Raw genomic sequence first — 24,592 nt, 5'->3', positions numbered from 1 at the left:
TGACTTAAGCATTTTTTTCAGAAAATGCTCTAACTCTTTGAAAGTCTTTTCTGCCACTTTTGTTTTGACACATCCACGAACGGAGATAGACGCACATGGTGGTTTTAATATTCATTCGTGTATATTCTCATTAATGTACCTGTAAATACATTTTACAGATGTTGTGTCAGTGCGCCATTTTACAGAAGAGAGTGGAATGGATTCTTCCTGGGATGAGGTACAGTCTCTTGTTGTTAATGTCCTTGTGAGACTATAAAAGTACCAGGGGATTCTGAGACATAAACCGTGAGAAGCTGTGAGTGTGCATTTTCTCGTTTGCATCTGCTGATGAGAATTTTTGACTTATGCTTTTAACTTACAGTTTAGGATGTGATTCTGTGCTTAATGCCGTAGGACTGGATAATGCACTTGTGTTCATTTTCCAGACTCACCTAGTGAAACCAGTGTCTGCGTGAGTATTCTTTTTTTCAGGGTCTTTCCCTTACAGTTTATTAGAGGATATAGAAAAGAAATGCATCCCTGGGAAAGTTAGGTGTATCTTGGAGTTGGTTCTTGTTTTAGCCGTCCTCACTTGAAGTAAATTAAGTGATGTATCATTTTCAAGTCATCATGTTTTGTCTTCCCCTTCCACCGCCAGTAACCGTGGTCTAGTTTCCTTAATGCCTTACGCTGTTTCCCACCTTCTCCTTTTACTCAGGCTACCCTTCCCCAAAGCCCCTCCACATCCGACCTCTGCGCTGGATCTCTCTTTTACGAAACAGTGCGGTCTTCCCAGCATTCCCTGAGCTATCCACGTGCAGCGGACTCTCATGCCCTTTGTGGCGTTACTCTACACATTCACTTCAGTTGTAGAGCTGTTGAAACTTTTCTGTGCTGATTTGTTTTCATGGATCCTGTGCCTCTGGCAGAACAGAGAGGAGAATCTGCCTTTTACTTGTACCGCAAGCTTTTCCCAGGATAGGGCTTATGTTCTGATAGCTTCGGTAAATAACTTTTGTCTACCTGACTGACTAAGCGTATGCACATGATCTGAAGCTCGGTTCCTGATTTATCTTCTTTTGTGTTCCTAGGAATGGGCGACTAAGCCCGAAATTACAAAACCGGAGTATGCTACTGGGACTGTAGAAGTGGCTCCGCAGGAGCTGACGGATCATAAAACACTGACCTCTGTTGGTGGAGCACACGGAGCTAATTATACACTGGGTAAGTTAGTGAACGTGGCTGGCATTTGTTGTTCTCTGTGCCTAGAAACTAGTGTGCTCTGGGGGGAAGGGTATATGTAGCTCAGCAGTAGAGAGAATGAGGGCTTAGCATGCAGGGGTTCCTGGGGTCAGTATCCAGTTCCTCCAAGAAACGAGTGTGATACGGGGAAGGAAGGAAGGAAGGAAGGAAGGAAGGCGCAAAGGTTTTGTTTCGCTTCAGCAGTGTCTTCGCAAGAAAGCCTAATCCTCCATTCTTTTCTGTGGTTTTTAGCCGACGCGGGACCTGGCGCGGCTCCGGTGTGGCCCGGCAGCCCCCGCCCACCAGCGGCGGCCCCGGAGGCCCAGGTAAGTGGGGTGGTCATGCTCTGTTGGACCTCGTCCTGGGAAAGGTGATCTTCCCTTTCTCCCGGCAGCCGTTCCTGGCCTCGTCTGCAGACTGTGTGTCCTGTGACGGGTCTGGCGTGGCGTGTCGCTGCCTTTTTCAGACTCAAAACTCTTGCCCAGGAGCCAGTGGGCTGCTTCTCCCGGGAGCCCGTCGCCTTGGCTGGTGCCTGCAGGAGCCATGAGGGAGTGCTTAGGAGCCGGGGCCCGCAGACTTTGACTGTGGGTTTCTCGAAACAGCGTGAGGAGGGTGAGCCCTCGCTCCACACTGACTTCTCCTGGCTCAGCTGATTCCTTCCTGACCTCCTGCACATGGGGTTGCTCCTGGGTCACTGAGACGGATTTCTGTGTCGCCGTTCTTTTGACTGGTTTCCCGGCTCAGGCCAGGTGATTCTCCTGTTTAGAATGTCCATTCAGATCCTGGTAACTGGAAAAGGGGCAAAGCCCTCCCTCCAGCTTTGTACGGTGTGCTTTGTGCAACTTTGAGTCTTCCTGGTTGTGGTAAACGTCACAGCCCGTCACTGTTTTTTTCGGGAGGTAAGTGTGTCATGGCCGCTGCCTCCAGTTGTACTCTCGGCAGAAAAGCCTGGCTCTCGGAGATGGTGCTTTTGTAGTAGGGAATAGAGGCTGGAAGGTAAAGAGCCCACCGTGAAAATGCCCCCTTCCCTGCGGGGGAATTCCGATGCGCACCAGAGTGCGTACTTTGTGTTTGTCCCCCAACCTGCACCGGGTCGGGCCTGCCCTGGAAGCTGTCAGAGCTGCTCGTCGGTCTCATGGCACACCGTGGGGTTTTGCGCATGAGCTGGTACAGCCCCTTTGGTGTCAGGTGTGGGGTTGAGACTCCCCACGTCACTCTCCCGTAGCACGCAGGTAGGGGTCGTTCTATAGCGAACGTAAAATCCAGACGTCCCTGAGGATAGGGATGATTGCAGCGGAGCCTGAGTCCCTTCTGAGGACAGCCTTGTCCCCTCAGGAGCCCTTGGCCAGCTCCGCCGCAGGACTCTGGGATGTCCAGCTCTTGGGGCTTTTTGCGCTCAGGGGCAGCCCCTGCAGGATGGAGAAGGGCACTTTGTGAGGAGGGGGCAGAGAGGGCCTGGCAGTGTCCTGCAGGCAGAGCCCTGCAGGCAGAGCGGTGACCCTGGTGCGGCTCTGCTTGCTCGTGTGGAGAATGAGCTCTTCACCTCCGTCCCAAATCCGTGTTCCTGCTCCGCGCCGGGCAAGCTTGCGTGGGGCTGGGGAAGGTGGCGGGGAGGGCCGTCCCACCCAGAGCGGCTGGCTGTTGGGAAGGCGCTAGTTTGCCCGTGTGCTGGAAGCTCTGTGTGCAACCTCTCGGGCAGGAGGACCCTTGGCTTCCTCCAGTTGGAGACAGCGGCGGCAGCGACGTGAGGCGTCAGGGTCGTATCCCCGTGTCACCCTGTGCGGCCCAGGCTGCAGGCAGCCCCAGATGGCTGGGCGGAGCATGTGGCACCGTGCTGCTATCTGGGCACCTGGTGGAGGGGAGGGTGTCCTGTGCCGACGGCTTCTGCGTTGCGTTTCGGCTCTTGTCGGTGTTGGCGCTTTTGTCTGTCATCCAACCCAGCCCTCCCTTCTGTCCTGCAGTTCACACCATGGGCCGGAGGGCCACAAACTTTCCGAGGACCAGCCTGCGTGACCTGCCCCGGTTGCGGCCCGTCGTCGCCCAGCTGGGCACCTGCACCAGGTCCCCCTTGGTGCCCTTTGCAACCTCGCCCCACACCGCCAGCTGCTCCGCTCGGTAAGAGGAAAGCATAGTCCTTTGTTTCTTCCTGGAGTCACTGCAGAAGAAGGGCAGATCGCTCTACGGGGCTTCCCCAAGCACGGGCTGCCGTGACTGGGCTCACGGCCGTGTCCCTCTGGTCCCTTAGCAGACGCACTTGATGGACCGCGTCTTCCCCGTCCTGCCCTGGGGAGGGAGGTGTCTGTTGTAGAGGGAAAGAGGGTCCTCTGACGGAGGGCAGATGTGTCGGTTCTGCACACGGGCCTTCAACAGACACCACGTTCCGGGCTCCCTGGAGGACAAGCCCGCCCCTGTCACTGTTTGCAGCGTGTGGAGCCCTGAACTTCCACAGCCGATGATCAGTTATGGAAGAAACACCCGAACCCGGGGCCTGTGGTCTCTACAGTCAAGGGTCCTGAGACCTGTCTCCCACTCGGTCTGATGTGAGACTTAGTGTGATACGGGAAAAAGGCCTCAAAGATCTTTTGCGCTTCAGCAAACTAACATGTTTTGTAAGGCAGTGAACCGTGAAAGAGTGTTTTGTATTTTATTTTATCTATGCCGAGAAGCTAGTTGACTCGGGGAAGGACATAGGTTAGTGGTAAATAGAATGCTTGCTTAGCATGCCGAATTCCGTGTGCTCATTCCCGGTACCTCCATTTAAAAACAGAAGAAAAGATAAAACAAAAACAAGAGCAAACTTCAAATGTTAGCAATACATAGTGCGCAAACCCATCTTACATATCATTTCTTTTTACGTGTTTTCCTCTCACTACTTGGTTTGAAATATATCCCAACCGTGACTTAAGCATTTTTTTCAGAAAATGCTCTAACTCTTTCAAAGTCTTTTCTGCCACTTTTGTTTTGACACATCCACGAACGGAGATAGACGCACATGGTGGTTTTAATATACATTCGTGAATATTCTCATTAATATACCTGTAAATACATTTTACAGATGGTGTGTCAGTGTGCCAATTTACAGAAGAGAGAGGAAGAGAATCTTCCTTGGATGAGGTACAGTCTCTTGTTGTTAATGTCCTTGTGTGACTATATAAGTACTAGGGGATTCTGAGACATATACCGGGGGTTGGTTTGAGTGTGCAATTTCACCTTTGCATCTGCTGATGAGAATTTTTGACTTATGCTTTTAACTTACAGTTTAGGTTTGATTCTGTGCTTAATGCAGTAGGACTGGGTAATGCACTTGTGTTCATTTTCCAGACTCACCTATTGAAACCTGTGTCTGTGTGGGCATTCTTTTTTTCACTGTCTTTCTTTCCCTTACAGTTTATTAGAGGATATTGAAAAGAAATGCATCCCTGGGAAAGTTAGGTGTATCTTGGAGTTGGTTCTTGTTTTAGCCATCCTCACTTGAAATTAATTAAGTGATGTTTCATTTTCAAGGCAGCATGTTTGTCTTCCCATTCCACCGCCAGTAACAGTGGTCTAGTTTCCTTAATGCCTTACGCTGTTTCCCACCTGCTCCGTTTACTTAGGCTGCCCTTCCCCAAAGCCCCTCCACATCCTCCCTCTGTGCTGGATCTCTCTTTTACGAAACAGTGCGATCTTCCCAGCATTCCCTGAGCTATCCACGTGCAGCGTACTCTCGTGTCCTTTGGGGCGTTACTGTACCCGTTCACCTCAGTTGTAGAGCTGTTTAAACTTATCTGTGCTGATTTGTTTTCATGGATCCTGAAAGGAGAATCTGCCTTTTACTTTTACCGCCAGCTTCTCCCAGGATAGGGCTTATGATCTGATAGCTTCGGTAAATAACTGTTGTCTACCTGACTGTCTAAGCGTATGCACATGATCTGAAGCTCGGTTCCTGATTTATCTTCTTTTGTGTTCCTAGGAAGGGGCGACTAAGCCCGAAATTACAAAACCGGAGTATGCTACTGGGACTGTAGAAGTGGCTCCGCAGGAGCTGACGGATCATAAAACACTGACCTCTGTTGGTGGAGCACACGGAGCTTATTATACACTGGGTAAGTTGGTGAACGTGGCTGGCATTTGTTGTTCTCTGTGCCTAGAAATTAGTGTGCTCTGGGGGGAAGGGTATATGTAGCTCAGCAGTAGAGAGAATGCGGGCTTAGCATGCAGGAGTTCCTGGGGCCAGTATCCAGTTCCTCCAAGAAACGAGTGTGATACGTGGAAGGAAGGAAGGAAGGAAGGAAGGAAGGCGCAAAGGTTTTGTTTCGCTTCAGCAGTGTCTTCGCAAGAAAGCCTAATCCTCCATTCTTTTCTGTGGTTTTTAGCCGACGCGGGACCTGGCGCGGCTCCGGTGTGGCCCGGCAGCCCCCGCCCACCAGCGGCGGCCCCGGAGGCCCAGGTAAGTGGGGTGGTCATGCTCTGTTGGACCTCGTCCTGGGAAAGGTGATCTTCCCTTTCTCCCGGCAGCCGTTCCTGGCCTCGTCTGCAGACTGTGTGTCCTGTGACGGGTCTGGCGTGGCGTGTCGCTGCCTTTTTCAGACTCAAAACTCTTGCCCAGGAGCCAGTGGGCTGCTTCTCCCGGGAGCCCGTCGCCTTGGCTGGTGCCTGCAGGAGCCATGAGGGAGTGCTTAGGAGCCGGGGCCCGCAGACTTTGACTGTGTGTTTCTCGAAACAGCATGAGGAGGGTGAGCCCTCGCTCCACACTGACTTCTCCTGGCTCAGCTGATTCCTTCCTGACCTCCTGCACATGGGGTTGCTCCTGGGTCACTGAGACGGATTTCTGTGTCGTCGTTCTTTTGACTGGTTTCCCGGCTCAGGCCAGGTGATTCTCCTGTTTAGAATGTCCATTCAGATCCTGGTAACTGGAAAAGGGGCAAAGCCCTCCCTCCAGCTTTGTACGGTGTGCTTTGTGCAACTTTGAGTCTTCCTGGTTGTGGTAAACGTCACAGCCCGTCACTGTCTTTTTTCGGGAGGTAAGTGTGTCTTGGCCGCTGCCTCCAGTTGTACTCTCGGCAGAAAAGCCTGGCTCTCGGAGATGGTGCTTTTGTAGTAGGGAATAGAGGCTGGAAGGTAAAGAGCCCACCGTGAAAATGCCCCCTTCCCTGCGGGGGAATTCCGATGCGCACCAGAGTGCGTACGTTGTGTTTGTCCCCCAACCTGCACCGGGTCGGGCCTGCCCTGGAAGCTGTCAGAGCTGCTCGTCGGTCTCATGGCACACCGTGGGGTTTTGTGCATGAGCTGATACAGCCCCTTTGGTGTCAGGTGTGGGGTTGAGACTCCCCACGTCACTCTCCCGTAGCACGCAGGTAGGGGTCGTTCTATAGCGAACGTAAAATCCAGACGTCCCTGAGGATAGGGATGATTGCAGCGGAGCCTGAGTCCCTTCTGAGGACAGCCTTGTCCCCTCAGGAGCCCTTGGCCAGCTCCGCCGCAGGACTCTGGGATGTCCAGCTCTTGGGGCTTTTTGCGCTCAGGGGCAGCCCCTGCAGGATGGAGAAGGGCACTTTGTGAGGAGGGGGCAGAGAGGGCCTGGCAGTGTCCTGCAGGCAGAGCCCTGCAGGCAGAGCGGTGACCCTGGTGCGGCTCTGCTTGCTCGTGTGGAGAATGAGCTCTTCACCTCCGTCCCAAATCCGTGTTCCTGCTCCGCGCCGGGCAAGCTTGCGTGGGGCTGGGGAAGGTGGCGGGGAGGGCCGTCCCACCCAGAGCGGCTGGCTGTTGGGAAGGCGCTAGTTTGCCCGTGTGCTGGAAGCTCTGTGTGCAGCCTCTCGGGCAGGAGGACCCTTGGCTTCCTCCAGTTGGAGACAGCGGCGGCAGCGACGTGAGGCGTCAGGGTCGTATCCCCGTGTCACCCTGTGCGGCCCAGGCTGCAGGCAGCCCCAGATGGCTGGGCGGAGCATGTGGCACCGTGCTGCTATCTGGGCACCTGGTGGAGGGGAGGGTGTCCTGTGCCGACGGCTTCTGCGTTGCGTTTCGGCTCTTGTCGGTGTTGGCGCTTTTGTCTGTCATCCAACCCAGCCCTCCCTTCTGTCCTGCAGTTCACACCATGGGCCGGAGGGCCACAAACTTTCCGAGGACCAGCCTGCGTGACCTGCCCCGGGTGCGGCCCGTCGTCGCCCAGCTGGGCACCTGCACCAGGTCCCCCTTGGTGCCCTTTGCAACCTCGCCCCACACCGCCAGCTGCTCCGCTCGGTAAGAGGAAAGCATAGTCCTTTGTTTCTTCCTGGAGTCACTGCAGAAGAAGGGCAGATCGCTCTACGGGGCTTCCCCAAGCACGGGCTGCCGTGACTGGGCTCACGGCCGTGTCCCTCTGGTCCCTTAGCAGACGCACTTGATGGACCGCGTCTTCCCCGTCCTGCCCTGGGGAGGGAGGTGTCTGTTGTAGAGGGAAAGAGGGTCCTCTGACGGAGGGCAGATGTGTCGGTTCTGCACACGGGCCTTCAACAGACACCACGTTCCGGGCTCCCTGGAGGACAAGCCCGCCCCTGTCACTGTTTGCAGCGTGTGGAGCCCTGAACTTCCACAGCCGATGATCAGTTATGGAAGAAACACCCGAACCCGGGGCCTGTGGTCTCTTCAGTCAAGGGTCCTGAGACCTGTCTCCCACTCGGTCTGATGTGAGACTTAGTGTGATACGGGAAAAAGGCCTCAAAGATCTTTTGCGCTTCAGCAAACTAACATGTTTTGTAAGGCAGTGAACCGTGAAAGAGTGTTTTGTATTTTATTTTATCTATGCCGAGAAGCTAGTTGACTCGGGGAAGGACATAGGTTAGTGGTAAATAGAATGCTTGCTTAGCATGCCGAATTCCGTGTGCTCATTCCCGGTACCTCCATTTAAAAACAGAAGAAAAGATAAAACAAAAACAAGAGCAAACTTCAAATGTTAGCAATACATAGTGCGCAAACCCATCTTACATATCATTTCTTTTTACGTGTTTTCCTCTCACTACTTGGTTTGAAATATATCCCAACCGTGACTTAAGCATTTTTTTCAGAAAATGCTCTAACTCTTTGAAAGTCTTTTCTGCCACTTTTGTTTTGACACATCCACGAACGGAGATAGACGCACATGGTGGTTTTAATATACATTCGTGAATATTCTCATTAATATACCTGTAAATACATTTTACAGATGGTGTGTCAGTGTGCCAATTTACAGAAGAGAGAGGAAGAGAATCTTCCTTGGATGAGGTACAGTCTCTTGTTGTTAATGTCCTTGTGTGACTATATAAGTACTAGGGGATTCTGAGACATATACCGGGGGTTGGTTTGAGTGTGCAATTTCACCTTTGCATCTGCTGATGAGAATTTTTGACTTATGCTTTTAACTTACAGTTTAGGTTTGATTCTGTGCTTAATGCAGTAGGACTGGGTAATGCACTTGTGTTCATTTTCCAGACTCACCTATTGAAACCTGTGTCTGTGTGGGCATTCTTTTTTTCACTGTCTTTCTTTCCCTTACAGTTTATTAGAGGATATTGAAAAGAAATGCATCCCTGGGAAAGTTAGGTGTATCTTGGAGTTGGTTCTTGTTTTAGCCATCCTCACTTGAAATTAATTAAGTGATGTTTCATTTTCAAGGCAGCATGTTTGTCTTCCCATTCCACCGCCAGTAACAGTGGTCTAGTTTCCTTAATGCCTTACGCTGTTTCCCACCTGCTCCGTTTACTTAGGCTGCCCTTCCCCAAAGCCCCTCCACATCCTCCCTCTGTGCTGGATCTCTCTTTTACGAAACAGTGCGATCTTCCCAGCATTCCCTGAGCTATCCACGTGCAGCGTACTCTCGTGTCCTTTGGGGCATTACTGTACCCGTTCACCTCAGTTGTAGAGCTGTTTAAACTTATCTGTGCTGATTTGTTTTCATGGATCCTGAAAGGAGAATCTGCCTTTTACTTTTACCGCCAGCTTCTCCCAGGATAGGGCTTATGATCTGATAGCTTCGGTAAATAACTGTTGTCTACCTGACTGTCTAAGCGTATGCACATGATCTGAAGCTCGGTTCCTGATTTATCTTCTTTTGTGTTCCTAGGAAGGGGCGACTAAGCCCGAAATTACAAAACCGGAGTATGCTACTGGGACTGTAGAAGTGGCTCCGCAGGAGCTGACGGATCATAAAACACTGACCTCTGTTGGTGGAGCACACGGAGCTTATTATACACTGGGTAAGTTGGTGAACGTGGCTGGCATTTGTTGTTCTCTGTGCCTAGAAATTAGTGTGCTCTGGGGGGAAGGGTATATGTAGCTCAGCAGTAGAGAGAATGCGGGCTTAGCATGCAGGAGTTCCTGGGGCCAGTATCCAGTTCCTCCAAGAAACGAGTGTGATACGTGGAAGGAAGGAAGGAAGGAAGGAAGGAAGGCGCAAAGGTTTTGTTTCGCTTCAGCAGTGTCTTCGCAAGAAAGCCTAATCCTCCATTCTTTTCTGTGGTTTTTAGCCGACGCGGGACCTGGCGCGGCTCCGGTGTGGCCCGGCAGCCCCCGCCCACCAGCGGCGGCCCCGGAGGCCCAGGTAAGTGGGGTGGTCATGCTCTGTTGGACCTCGTCCTGGGAAAGGTGATCTTCGCTTTCTCCCGGCAGCCGTTCCTGGCCTCGTCTGCAGACTGTGTGTCCTGTGACGGGTCTGGCGTGGCGTGTCGCTGCCTTTTTCAGACTCAAAACTCTTGCCCAGGAGCCAGTGGGCTGCTTCTCCCGGGAGCCCGTCGCCTTGGCTGGTGCCTGCAGGAGCCATGAGGGAGTGCTTAGGAGCCGGGGCCCGCAGACTTTGACTGTGTGTTTCTCGAAACAGCATGAGGAGGGTGAGCCCTCGCTCCACACTGACTTCTCCTGGCTCAGCTGATTCCTTCCTGACCTCCTGCACATGGGGTTGCTCCTGGGTCACTGAGACGGATTTCTGTGTCGTCGTTCTTTTGACTGGTTTCCCGGCTCAGGCCAGGTGATTCTCCTGTTTAGAATGTCCATTCAGATCCTGGTAACTGGAAAAGGGGCAAAGCCCTCCCTCCAGCTTTGTACGGTGTGCTTTGTGCAACTTTGAGTCTTCCTGGTTGTGGTAAACGTCACAGCCCGTCACTGTCTTTTTTCGGGAGGTAAGTGTGTCTTGGCCGCTGCCTCCAGTTGTACTCTCGGCAGAAAAGCCTGGCTCTCGGAGATGGTGCTTTTGTAGTAGGGAATAGAGGCTGGAAGGTAAAGAGCCCACCGTGAAAATGCCCCCTTCCCTGCGGGGGAATTCCGATGCGCACCAGAGTGCGTACGTTGTGTTTGTCCCCCAACCTGCACCGGGTCGGGCCTGCCCTGGAAGCTGTCAGAGCTGCTCGTCGGTCTCATGGCACACCGTGGGGTTTTGTGCATGAGCTGATACAGCCCCTTTGGTGTCAGGTGTGGGGTTGAGACTCCCCACGTCACTCTCCCGTAGCACGCAGGTAGGGGTCGTTCTATAGCGAACGTAAAATCCAGACGTCCCTGAGGATAGGGATGATTGCAGCGGAGCCTGAGTCCCTTCTGAGGACAGCCTTGTCCCCTCAGGAGCCCTTGGCCAGCTCCGCCGCAGGACTCTGGGATGTCCAGCTCTTGGGGCTTTTTGCGCTCAGGGGCAGCCCCTGCAGGATGGAGAAGGGCACTTTGTGAGGAGGGGGCAGAGAGGGCCTGGCAGTGTCCTGCAGGCAGAGCCCTGCAGGCAGAGCGGTGACCCTGGTGCGGCTCTGCTTGCTCGTGTGGAGAATGAGCTCTTCACCTCCGTCCCAAATCCGTGTTCCTGCTCCGCGCCGGGCAAGCTTGCGTGGGGCTGGGGAAGGTGGCGGGGAGGGCCGTCCCACCCAGAGCGGCTGGCTGTTGGGAAGGCGCTAGTTTGCCCGTGTGCTGGAAGCTCTGTGTGCAGCCTCTCGGGCAGGAGGACCCTTGGCTTCCTCCAGTTGGAGACAGCGGCGGCAGCGACGTGAGGCGTCAGGGTCGTATCCCCGTGTCACCCTGTGCGGCCCAGGCTGCAGGCAGCCCCAGATGGCTGGGCGGAGCATGTGGCACCGTGCTGCTATCTGGGCACCTGGTGGAGGGGAGGGTGTCCTGTGCCGACGGCTTCTGCGTTGCGTTTCGGCTCTTGTCGGTGTTGGCGCTTTTGTCTGTCATCCAACCCAGCCCTCCCTTCTGTCCTGCAGTTCACACCATGGGCCGGAGGGCCACAAACTTTCCGAGGACCAGCCTGCGTGACCTGCCCCGGGTGCGGCCCGTCGTCGCCCAGCTGGGCACCTGCACCAGGTCCCCCTTGGTGCCCTTTGCAACCTCGCCCCACACCGCCAGCTGCTCCGCTCGGTAAGAGGAAAGCATAGTCCTTTGTTTCTTCCTGGAGTCACTGCAGAAGAAGGGCAGATCGCTCTACGGGGCTTCCCCAAGCACGGGCTGCCGTGACTGGGCTCACGGCCGTGTCCCTCTGGTCCCTTAGCAGACGCACTTGATGGACCGCGTCTTCCCCGTCCTGCCCTGGGGAGGGAGGTGTCTGTTGTAGAGGGAAAGAGGGTCCTCTGACGGAGGGCAGATGTGTCGGTTCTGCACACGGGCCTTCAACAGACACCACGTTCCGGGCTCCCTGGAGGACAAGCCCGCCCCTGTCACTGTTTGCAGCGTGTGGAGCCCTGAACTTCCACAGCCGATGATCAGTTATGGAAGAAACACCCGAACCCGGGGCCTGTGGTCTCTTCAGTCAAGGGTCCTGAGACCTGTCTCCCACTCGGTCTGATGTGAGACTTAGTGTGATACGGGAAAAAGGCCTCAAAGATCTTTTGCGCTTCAGCAAACTAACATGTTTTGTAAGGCAGTGAACCGTGAAAGAGTGTTTTGTATTTTATTTTATCTATGCCGAGAAGCTAGTTGACTCGGGGAAGGACATAGGTTAGTGGTAAATAGAATGCTTGCTTAGCATGCCGAATTCCGTGTGCTCATTCCCGGTACCTCCATTTAAAAACAGAAGAAAAGATAAAACAAAAACAAGAGCAAACTTCAAATGTTAGCAATACATAGTGCGCAAACCCATCTTACATATCATTTCTTTTTACGTGTTTTCCTCTCACTACTTGGTTTGAAATATATCCCAACCGTGACTTAAGCATTTTTTTCAGAAAATGCTCTAACTCTTTGAAAGTCTTTTCTGCCACTTTTGTTTTGACACATCCACGAACGGAGATAGACGCACATGGTGGTTTTAATATACATTCGTGAATATTCTCATTAATATACCTGTAAATACATTTTACAGATGGTTTGTCAGTGTGCCACTTTACAGAAGAGAGAGGAAGAGAATCTTCCTTGGATGAGGTACAGTCTCTTGTTGTTAATGTCCTTGTGTGACTATATAAGTACTAGGGGATTCTGAGACATATACCGGGGGTTGGTTTGAGTGTGCAATTTCACCTTTGCATCTGCTGATGAGAATTTTTGACTTATGCTTTTAACTTACAGTTCAGGTTTGATTCTGTGCTTAATGCAGTAGGACTGGATAATGCACTTGTGTTCATTTTCCAGACTCACCTATTGAAACCTGTGTCTGTGTGGGCATTCTTTTTTTCACTGTCTTTCTTTCCCTTACAGTTTATTAGAAGATATTGAAAAGAAATGCATCCCTGGGAAAGTTAGGTGTATCTTGGAGTTGGTTCTTGTTTTAGCCATCCTCACTTGAAATTAATTAAGTGATGTTTCATTTTCAAGGCAGCATGTTTGTCTTCCCATTCCACCGCCAGTAACAGTGGTCTAGTTTCCTTAATGCCTTACGCTGTTTCCCACCTGCTCCGTTTACTTAGGCTGCCCTTCCCCAAAGCCCCTCCACATCCTCCCTCTGTGCTGGGTCTCTCTTTTACGAAACAGTGCGATCTTCCCAGCATTCCCTGAGCTATCCACGTGCAGCGTACTCTCGTGTCCTTTGGTTCGTTACTGTACCCGTTCACCTCAGTTGTAGAGCTGTTTAAACTTATCTGTGCTGATTTGTTTTCATGGATCCTGAAAGGAGAATCTGCCTTTTACTTTTACCGCCAGCTTCTCCCAGGATAGGGCTTATGTTCTGATAGCTTCGGTAAATAACTGTTGTCTACCTGACTGTCTAAGCGTATGCACATGATCTGAAGCTCGGTTCCTGATTTATCTTCTTTTGTGTTCCTAGGAAGGGGCGACTAAGCCCGAAATTACAAAACCGGAGTATGCTACTGGGACTGTAGAAGTGGCTCCGCAGGAGCTGACGGATCATAAAACACTGACCTCTGTTGGTGGAGCACACGGAGCTTATTATACACTGGGTAAGTTAGTGAACGTGGCTGGCATTTGTTGTTCTCTGTGCCTAGAATCTTGTGTGCTCTGGGGGGAAGGGTATATGTAGCTCAGCAGTAGAGAGAATGCGGGCTTAGCATGCAGGAGTTCCTGGGGTCAGTATCCAGTTCCTCCAAGAAACGAGTGTGATACGTGGAAGGAAGGAAGGAAGGAAGGAAGGAAGGCGCAAAAGTTTTGTTTCGCTTCAGCAGTGTCTTCGCAAGAAAGCCTAATCCTCCATTCTTTTCTGTGGTTTTTAGCCGACGCGGGACCTGGCGCGGCTCCGGTGTGGCCCGGCAGCCCCCGCCCACCAGCGGCGGCCCCGGAGGCCCAGGTAAGTGGGGTGGTCATGCTCTGTTGGACCTCGTCCTGGGAAAGGTGATCTTCCCTTTCTCCCGGCAGCCGTTCCTGGCCTCGTCTGCAGACTGTGTGTCCTGTGACGGGTCTGGCGTGGCGTGTCGCTGCCTTTTTCAGACTCAAAACTCTTGCCCAGGAGCCAGTGGGCTGCTTCTCCCGGGAGCCCGTCGCCTTGGCTGGTGCCTGCAGGAGCCATGAGGGAGTGCTTAGGAGCCGGGGCCCGCAGACTTTGACTGTGGGTTTCTCGAAACAGCGTGAGGAGGGTGAGCCCTCGCTCCACACTGACTTCTCCTGGCTCAGCTGATTCCTTCCTGACCTCCTGCACATGGGGTTGCTCCTGGGTCACTGAGACGGATTTCTGTGTCGTCGTTCTTTTGACTGGTTTCCCGGCTCAGGCCAGGTGATTCTCCTGTTTAGAATGTCCATTCAGATCCTGGTAACTGGAAAAGGGGCAAAGCCCTCCCTCCAGCTTTGTACGGTGTGCTTTGTGCAACTTTGAGTCTTCCTGGTTGTGGTAAACGTCACAGCCCGTCACTGTCTTTTTTCGGGAGGTAAGTGTGTCTTGGCCGCTGCCTCCAGTTGTACTCTCGGCAGAAAAGCCTGGCTCTCGGAGATGGTTCTTTTGTAGTAGGGAATAGAGGCTGGAAGGTAAAGAGCCCACCGTGAAAATGCCCCCTTCCCTGCGGGGGAATTCCGATGCGCACCAGAGTGCGTACGTTGTGTTTGTCCCCCAACCTGCACCGGGTCGGGCCTGCCCTGGAAGCTGTCAGAGCTGCTCGTCGGTCTCATGGCACACCGTGGGGTTTTGCGCATGAGCTGATACAGCCCCTTTGGTGTCAGGTGTGGGGTTGAGACTCCCCACGTCACTCTCCCGTAGCACGCAGTTAGGGGTCGTTCTATAGCGAACGTAAAATCCAGACGTCCCTGAGGATAGGGATGATTGCAGCGGAGCCTGAGTCCCTTCTGAGGACAGCCTTGTCCCCTCAGGAGCCCTTGGCCAGCTCCGCCGCAGGACTCTGGGATGTCCAGCTCTTGGGGCTTTTTGCGCTCAGGGGCAGCCCCTGCAGGATGGAGAAGGGCACTTTGTGAGGAGGGGGCAGAGAGGGCCTGGCAGTGTCCTGCAGGCAGAGCCCTGCAGGCAGAGCGGTGACCCTGGTGCGGCTCTGCTTGCTCGTGTGGAGAATGAGCTCTTCACCTCCGTCCCAAATCCGTGTTCCTGCTCCGCGCCGGGCAAGCTTGCGTGGGGCTGGGGAAGGTGGCGGGGAGGGCCGTCCCACCCAGAGCGGCTGGCTGTTGGGAAGGCGCTAGTTTGCCCGTGTGCTGGAAGCTCTGTGTGCAGCCTCTCGGGCAGGAGGACCCTTGGCTTCCTCCAGTTGGAGACAGCGGCGGCAGCGACGTGAGGCGTCAGGGTCGTATCCCCGTGTCACCCTGTGCGGCCCAGGCTGCAGGCAGCCCCAGATGGCTGGGCGGAGCATGTGGCACCGTGCTGCTATCTGGGCACCTGGTGGAGGGGAGGGTGTCCTGTGCCGACGGCTTCTGCGTTGCGTTTCGGCTCTTGTCGGTGTTGGCGCTTTTGTCTGTCATCCAACCCAGCCCTCCCTTCTGTCCTGCAGTTCACACCATGGGCCGGAGGGCCACAAACTTTCCGAGGACCAGCCTGCGTGACCTGCCCCGGGTGCGGCCCGTCGTCGCCCAGCTGGGCACCTGCACCAGGTCCCCCTTGGTGCCCTGTGCAACCTCGCCCCACACCGCCAGCTGCTCCGCTCGGTAAGAGGAAAGCATAGTCCTTTGTTTCTTCCTGGAGTCACTGCAGAAGAAGGGCAGATCGCTCTACGGGGCTTCCCCAAGCACGGGCTGCCGTGACTGGGCTCACGGCCGTGTCCCTCTGGTCCCTTAGCAGACGCACTTGATGGACCGCGTCTTCCCCGTCCTGCCCTGGGGAGGGAGGTGTCTGTTGTAGAGGGAAAGAGGGTCCTCTGACGGAGGGCAGATGTGTCGGTTCTGCACACGGGCCTTCAACAGACACCACGTTCCGGGCTCCCTGGAGGACAAGCCCGCCCCTGTCACTGTTTGCAGCGTGTGGAGCCCTGAACTTCCACAGCCGATGATCAGTTATGGAAGAAACACCCGAACCCGGGGCCTGTGGTCTCTTCAGTCAAGGGTCCTGAGACCTGTCTCCCACTCGGTCTGATGTGAGACTTAGTGTGATACGGGAAAAAGGCCTCAAAGATCTTTTGCGCTTCAGCAAACTAACATGTTTTGTAAGGCAGTGAACCGTGAAAGAGTGTTTTGTATTTTATTTTATCTATGCCGAGAAGCTAGTTGACTCGGGGAAGGACATAGGTTAGTGGTAAATAGAATGCTTGCTTAGCATGCCGAATTCCGTGTGCTCATTCCCGGTACCTCCATTTAAAAACAGAAGAAAAGATAAAACAAAAACAAGAGCAAACTTCAAATGTTAGCAATACATAGTGCGCAAACCCATCTTACATATCATTTCTTTTTACGTGTTTTCCTCTCACTACTTGGTTTGAAATATATCCCAACCGTGACTTAAGCATTTTTTTCAGAAAATGCTCTAACTCTTTGAAAGTCTTTTCTGCCACTTTTGTTTTGACACATCCACGAACGGAGATAGACGCACATGGTGGTTTTAATATACATTCGTGAATATTCTCATTAATATACCTGTAAATACATTTTACAGATGGTGTGTCAGTGTGCCACTTTACAGAAGAGAGAGGAAGAGAATCTTCCTTGGATGAGGTACAGTCTCTTGTTGTTAATGTCCTTGTGTGACTATATAAGTACTAGGGGATTCTGAGACATATACCGGGGGTTGGTTTGAGTGTGCAATTTCACCTTTGCATCTGCTGATGAGAATTTTTGACTTATGCTTTTAACTTACAGTTCAGGTTTGATTCTGTGCTTAATGCAGTAGGACTGGATAATGCACTTGTGTTCATTTTCCAGACTCACCTATTGAAACCTGTGTCTGTGTGGGCATTCTTTTTTTCACTGTCTTTCTTTCCCTTACAGTTTATTAGAAGATATTGAAAAGAAATGCATCCCTGGGAAAGTTAGGTGTATCTTGGAGTTGGTTCTTGTTTTAGCCATCCTCACTTGAAATTAATTAAGTGATGTTTCATTTTCAAGGCAGCATGTTTGTCTTCCCATTCCACCGCCAGTAACAGTGGTCTAGTTTCCTTAATGCCTTACGCTGTTTCCCACCTGCTCCGTTTACTTAGGCTGCCCTTCCCCAAAGCCCCTCCACATCCTCCCTCTGTGCTGGGTCTCTCTTTTACGAAACAGTGCGATCTTCCCAGCATTCCCTGAGCTATCCACGTGCAGCGTACTCTCGTGTCCTTTGGGGCGTTACTGTACCCGTTCACCTCAGTTGTAGAGCTGTTTAAACTTATCTGTGCTGATTTGTTTTCATGGATCCTGAAAGGAGAATCTGCCTTTTACTTTTACCGCCAGCTTCTCCCAGGATAGGGCTTATGTTCTGATAGCTTCGGTAAATAACTGTTGTCTACCTGACTGTCTAAGCGTATGCACATGATCTGAAGCTCGGTTCCTGATTTATCTTCTTTTGTGTTCCTAGGAAGGGGCGACTAAGCCCGAAATTACAAAACCGGAGTATGCTACTGGGACTGTAGAAGTGGCTCCGCAGGAGCTGACGGATCATAAAACACTGACCTCTGTTGGTGGAGCACACGGAGCTTATTATACACTGGGTAAGTTAGTGAACGTGGCTGGCATTTGTTGTTCTCTGTGCCTAGAAACTAGTGTGCTCTGGGGGGAAGGGTATATGTAGCTCAGCAGTAGAGAGAATGCGGGCTTAGCATGCAGGAGTTCCTGGGGTCAGTATCCAGTTCCTCCAAGAAACGAGTGTGATACGTGGAAGGAAGGAAGGAAGGAAGGAAAGAAGGCGCAAAGGTTTTGTTTCGCTTCAGCAGTTTCTTCGCAAGAAAGCCTAATCCTCCATCCTTTTCTGTGGTTTTTAGCCGACGCGGGACCTGGCGCGGCTCCGGTGTGGCCCGGCAGCCCCCGCCCACCAGCGGCGGCCCCGGAGGCCCAGGTAAGTGGGGTGGTCATGCTCTGTTGGACCTCGTCCTGGGAAAGGTGATCTTCCCTTTCTCCCGGCAGCCGTTCCTGGCCTCGTCTGCAGACTGTGTGTCCTGTGACGGGTCTGGCGTGGCGTGTCGCTGCCTTTTTCAGACTCAAAACTCTTGCCCAGGAGCCAGTGGGCTGCTTCTCCCGGGAGCCCGTCGCCTTGGCTGGTGCCTGCAGGAGCCATGAGGGAGTGCTTAGGAGACGGGGCCCGCAGACTTTGACTGTGTGTTTCTCGAAACAGCATGAGGAGGGTGAGCCCTCGCTCCACACTGACTTCTCCTGGCTCAGCTGATTCCTTCCTGACCTCCTGCACATGGGGTTGCTCCTGGGTCACTGAGACGGATTTCTGTGTCGTCGTTCTTTTGACTGGTTTCCCGGCTCAGGCCAGGTGATTCTCCTGTTTTGAATGTCCATTCAGATCCTGGTAACTGGAAAAGGGGCAAAGCCCTCCCTCCAGCTTTGTACGGTGTGCTTTGTGCAACTTTGAGTCTTCCTGGTTGTGGTAAACGTCACAGCCCGTCACTGTCTTTTTTCGGGAGGTAAGTGTGTCTTGGCCGCTGCCTCCAGTTGTACTCTCGGCAGAAAAGCCTGGCTCTCGGAGATGGTTCTTTTGTAGTAGGGAATAGAGGCTGGAAGGTAAAGAGCCCACCGTGAAAATGCCCCCTTCCCTGCGGGGGAATTCCGATGCGCACCAGAGTGCGTACGTTGTGTTTGTCCCCCAACCTGCACCGGGTCGGGCCTGCCCTGGAAGCTGTCAGAGCTGCTCGTCGGTCTCATGGCACACCGTGGGGTTTTGCGCATGAGCTGGTACAGCCCCTTTGGTGTCAGGTGTGGGGTTGAGACTCCCCACGTCACTCTCCCGTAGCACGCAGGTAGGGGTCGTTCTATAGCGAACGTAAAATCCAGACGTCCCTGAGGATAGGGATGATTGCAGCGGAGCCTGAGTCCCTTCTGAGGACAGCCTTGTCCCCTCAGGAGCCCTTGGCCAGCTCCGCCGCAGGACTCTGGGATGTCCAGCTCTTGGGGCTTTTTGCGCTCAGGGGCAGCCCCTGCAGGATGGAGAAGGGCACTTTGTGAGGAGGGGGCAGAGAGGGCCTGGCAGTGTCCTGCAGGCAGAGCCCTGCAGGCAGAGCGGTGACCCTGGTGCGGCTCTGCTTGCTCGTGTGGAGAATGAGCTCTTCACCTCCGTCCCAAATCCGTGTTCCTGCTCCGCGCCGGGCAAGCTTGCGTGGGGCTGGGGAAGGTGGCGGGGAGGGCCGTCCCACCCAGAGCGGCTGGCTGTTGGGAAGGCGCTAGTTTGCCCGTGTGCTGGAAGCTCTGTGTGCAGCCTCTCGGGCAGGAGGACCCTTGGCTTCCTCCAGTTGGAGACAGCGGCGGCAGCGACGTGAGGCTTCAGGGTCGTATCCCCGTGTCACCCTGTGCGGCCCAGGCTGCAGGCAGCCCCAGATGGCTGGGCGGAGCATGTGGCACCGTGCTGCTATCTGGGCACCTGGTGGAGGGGAGGGTGTCCTGTGCCGACGGCTTCTGCGTTGCGTTTCGGCTCTTGTCGGTGTTGGCGCTTTTGTCTGTCATCCAACCCAGCCCTCCCTTCTGTCCTGCAGTTCACACCATGGGCCGGAGGGCCACAAACTTTCCGAGGACCAGCCTGCGTGGCCTGCCCCGGGTGCGGCCCGTCGTCGCCCAGCTGGGCACCTGCACCAGGTCCCCCTTGGTGCCCTGTGCAACCTCGCCCCACACCGCCAGCTGCTCCGCTCGGTAAGAGGAAAGCATAGTCCTTTGTTTCTTCCTGGAGTCACTGCAGAAGAAGGGCAGATCGCTCTACGGGGCTTCCCCAAGCACGGGCTGCCGTGACTGGGCTCACGGCCGTGTCCCTCTGGTCCCTTAGCAGACGCACTTGATGGACCGCGTCTTCCCCGTCCTGCCCTGGGGAGGGAGGTGTCTGTTGTAGAGGGAAAGAGGGTCCTCTGACGGAGGGCAGATGTGTCGGTTCTGCACACGGGCCTTCAACAGACACCACGTTCCGGGCTCCCTGGAGGACAAGCCCGCCCCTGTCACTGTTTGCAGCGTGTGGAGCCCTGAACTTCCACAGCCGATGATCAGTTATGGAAGAAACACCCGAACCCGGGGCCTGTGGTCTCTTCAGTCAAGGGTCCTGAGACCTGTCTCCCACTCGGTCTGATGTGAGACTTAGTGTGATACGGGAAAAAGGCCTCAAAGATCTTTTGCGCTTCAGCAAACTAACATGTTTTGTAAGGCAGTGAACCGTGAAAGAGTGTTTTGTATTTTATTTTATCTATGCCGAGAAGCTAGTTGACTCGGGGAAGGACATAGGTTAGTGGTAAATAGAATGCTTGCTTAGCATGCCGAATTCCGTGTGCTCATTCCCGGTACCTCCATTTAAAAACAGAAGAAAAGATAAAACAAAAACAAGAGCAAACTTCAAATGTTAGCAATACATAGTGCGCAAACCCATCTTACATATCATTTCTTTTTACGTGTTTTCCTCTCACTACTTGGTTTGAAATATATCCCAACCGTGACTTAAGCATTTTTTTCAGAAAATGCTCTAACTCTTTGAAAGTCTTTTCTGCCACTTTTGTTTTGACACATCCACGAACGGAGATAGACGCACATGGTGGTTTTAATATACATTCGTGAATATTCTCATTAATATACCTGTAAATACATTTTACAGATGGTGTGTCAGTGTGCCACTTTACAGAAGAGAGAGGAAGAGAATCTTCCTTGGATGAGGTACAGTCTCTTGTTGTTAATGTCCTTGTGTGACTATATAAGTACTAGGGGATTCTGAGACATATACCGGGGGTTGGTTTGAGTGTGCAATTTCACCTTTGCATCTGCTGATGAGAATTTTTGACTTATGCTTTTAACTTGCAGTTCAGGTTTGATTCTGTGCTTAATGCAGTAGGACTGGATAATGCACTTGTGTTCATTTTCCAGACTCACCTATTGAAACCTGTGTCTCTGTGGGCATTCTTTTTTTCACTGTCTTTCTTTCCCTTACAGTTTATTAGAGGATATTGAAAAGAAATGCATCCCTGGGAAAGTTAGGTGTATCTTGGAGTTGGTTCTTGTTTTAGCCATCCTCACTTGAAATTAATTAAGTGATGTTTCATTTTCAAGGCAGCATATTTGTCTTCCCATTCCACCGCCAGTAACAGTGGTCTAGTTTCCTTAATGCCTTACGCTGTTTCCCACCTGCTCCGTTTACTTAGGCTGCCCTTCCCCAAAGCCCCTCCACATCCTCCCTCTGTGCTGGGTCTCTCTTTTACGAAACAGTGCGATCTTCCCAGCATTCCCTGAGCTATCCACGTGCAGCGTACTCTCGTGTCCTTTGGGGCGTTACTGTACCCGTTCACCTCAGTTGTAGAGCTGTTTAAACTTATCTGTGCTGATTTGTTTTCATGGATCCTGAAAGGAGAATCTGCCTTTTACTTTTACCGCCAGCTTCTCCCAGGATAGGGCTTATGTTCTGATATCTTCGGTAAATAACTGTTGTCTACCTGACTGTCTAAGCGTATGCACATGATCTGAAGCTCGGTTCCTGATTTATCTTCTTTTGTGTTCCTAGGAAGGGGCGACTAAGCCCGAAATTACAAAACCGGAGTATGCTACTGGGACTGTAGAAGTGGCTCCGCAGGAGCTGACGGATCATAAAACACTGACCTCTGTTGGTGGAGCACACGGAGCTTATTATACACTGGGTAAGTTAGTGAACGTGGCTGGCATTTGTTGTTCTCTGTGCCTAGAAACTTGTGTGCTCTGGGGGGAAGGGTATATGTAGCTCAGCAGTAGAGAGAATGCGGGCTTAGCATGCAGGAGTTCCTGGGGTCAGTATCCAGTTCCTCCAAGAAACGAGTGTGATACGGGGAAGGAAGGAAGGAAGGAAGGAAGGAAGGCGCAAAGGTTTTGTTTCGCTTCAGCAGTGTCTTCGCAAGAAAGCCTAATCCTCCATTCTTTTCTGTGGTTTTTAGCCGACGCGGGACCTGGCGCGGCTCCGGTGTGGCCCCGCAGCCCCCGCCCACAAGCGGCGGCCCCGGAGGCCCAGGTAAGTGGGGTGGTCATGCTCTGTTGGACCTCGTCCTGGGAAAGGTGATATTCCCTTTCTCCCGGCAGCCGTTCCTGGCCTCGTCTGCAGACTGTGTGTCCTGTGACGGGTCTGGCGTGGCGTGTCGCTGCCTTTTTCAGACTCAAAACTCTTGCCCAGGAGCCAGTGGGCTGCTTCTCCCGGAAGCCCGTCGCCTTGGCTGGTGCCTGCAGGAGCCATGAGGGAGTGCTTAGGAGCCGGGGCCCGCAGACTTTGACTGTGGGTTTCTCGAAACAGCGTGAGGAGGGTGAGCCCTCGCTCCACACTGACTTCTCCTGGCTCAGCTGATTCCTTCCTGACCTCCTGCACATGGGGTTGCTCCTGGGTCACTGAGACGGATTTCTGTGTCGTCGTTCTTTTGACTGGTTTCCCGGCTCAGGCCAGGTGATTCTCCTGTTTAGAATGTCCATTCAGATCCTGGTAACTGGAAAAGGGGCAAAGCCCTCCCTCCAGCTTTGTACGGTGTGCTTTGTGCAACTTTGAGTCTTCCTGGTTGTGGTAAACGTCACAGCCCGTCACTGTCTTTTTTCGGGAGGTAAGTGTGTCTTGGCCGCTGCCTCCAGTTGTACTCTCGGCAGAAAAGCCTGGCTCTCGGAGATGGTGCTTTTGTAGTAGGGAATAGAGGCTGGAAGGTAAAGAGCCCACCGTGAAAATGCCCCCTTCCCTGCGGGGGAATTCCGATGCGCACCAGAGTGCGTACGTTGTGTTTGTCCCCCAACCTGCACCGGGTCGGGCCTGCCCTGGAAGCTGTCAGAGCTGCTCGTCGGTCTCATGGCACACCGTGGGGTTTTGCGCATGTGCTGGTACAGCCCCTTTGGTGTCAGGTGTGGGGTTGAGACTCCCCACGTCACTCTCCCGTAGCACGCAGGTAGGGGTCGTTCTATAGCGAACGTAAAATCCAGACGTCCCTGAGGATAGGGATGATTGCAGCGGAGCCTGAGTCCCTTCTGAGGACAGCCTTGTCCCCTCAGGAGCCCTTGGCCAGCTCCGCCGCAGGACTCTGGGATGTCCAGCTCTTGGGGCTTTTTGCGCTCAGGGGCAGCCCCTGCAGGATGGAGAAGGGCACTTTGTGAGGAGGGGGCAGAGAGGGCCTGGCAGTGTCCTGCAGGCAGAGCCCTGCAGGCAGAGCGGTGACCCTGGTGCGGCTCTGCTTGCTCGTGTGGAGAATGAGCTCTTCACCTCCGTCCCAAATCCGTGTTCCTGCTCCGCGCCGGGCAAGCTTGCGTGGGGCTGGGGAAGGTGGCGGGGAGGGCCGTCCCGCCCAGAGCGGCTGGCTGTTGGGAAGGCGCTAGTTTGCCCGTGTGCTGGAAGCTCTGTGTGCAGCCTCTCGGGCAGGAGGACCCTTGGCTTCCTCCAGTTGGAGACAGCGGCGGCAGCGACGTGAGGCGTCAGGGTCGTATCCCCGTGTCACCCTGTGCGGCCCAGGCTGCAGGCAGCCCCAGATGGCTGGGCGGAGCATGTGGCACCGTGCTGCTATCTGGGCACCTGGTGGAGGGGAGGGTGTCCTGTGCCGACGGCTTCTGCGTTGCGTTTCGGCTCTTGTCGGTGTTGGCGCTTTTGTCTGTCATCCAACCCAGCCCTCCCTTCTGTCCTGCAGTTCACACCATGGGCCGGAGGGCCACAAACTTTCCGAGGACCAGCCTGCGTGGCCTGCCCCGGGTGCGGCCCGTCGTCGCCCAGCTGGGCACCTGCACCAGGTCCCCCTTGGTGCCCTGTGCAACCTCGCCCCACACCGCCAGCTGCTCCGCTCGGTAAGAGGAAAGCATAGTCCTTTGTTTCTTCCTGGAGTCACTGCAGAAGAAGGGCAGATCGCTCTACGGGGCTTCCCCAAGCACGGGCTGCCGTGACTGGGCTCACGGCCGTGTCCCTCTTGTCCCTTAGCAGACGCACTTGATGGACCGCGTCTTCCCCGTCCTGCCCTGGGGAGGGAGGTGTCTGTTGTAGAGGGAAAGAGGGTCCTCTGACGGAGGGCAGATGTGTCGGTTCTGCACACGGGCCTTCAACAGACACCACGTTCCGGGCTCCCTGGAGGACAAGCCCGCCCCTGTCACTGTTTGCAGCGTGTGGAGCCCTGAACTTCCACAGCCGATGATCAGTTATGGAAGAAACACCCGAACCCGGGGCCTGTGGTCTCTTCAGTCAAGGGTCCTGAGACCTGTCTCCCACTCGGTCTGATGTGAGACTTAGTGTGATACGGGAAAAAGGCCTCAAAGATCTTTTGCGCTTCAGCAAACTAACATGTTTTGTAAGGCAGTGAACCGTGAAAGAGTGTTTTGTATTTTATTTTATCTATGCCGAGAAGCTAGTTGACTCGGGGAAGGACATAGGTTAGTGGTAAATAGAATGCTTGCTTAGCATGCCGAATTCCGTGTGCTCATTCCCGGTACCTCCATTTAAAAACAGAAGAAAAGATAAAACAAAAACAAGAGCAAACTTCAAATGTTAGCAATACATAGTGCGCAAACCCATCTTACATATCATTTCTTT

This window comes from Camelus dromedarius, unplaced genomic scaffold (genome assembly GCF_036321535.1).
Source record: "Camelus dromedarius isolate mCamDro1 unplaced genomic scaffold, mCamDro1.pat HAP1_SCAFFOLD_13, whole genome shotgun sequence".
In the NCBI taxonomy this organism is placed as follows: Eukaryota; Metazoa; Chordata; class Mammalia; order Artiodactyla; family Camelidae; genus Camelus; species Camelus dromedarius.
The sequence above is the reverse complement of the archived record's forward strand: the minus strand, read 5'-3'. Positions refer to the sequence as shown.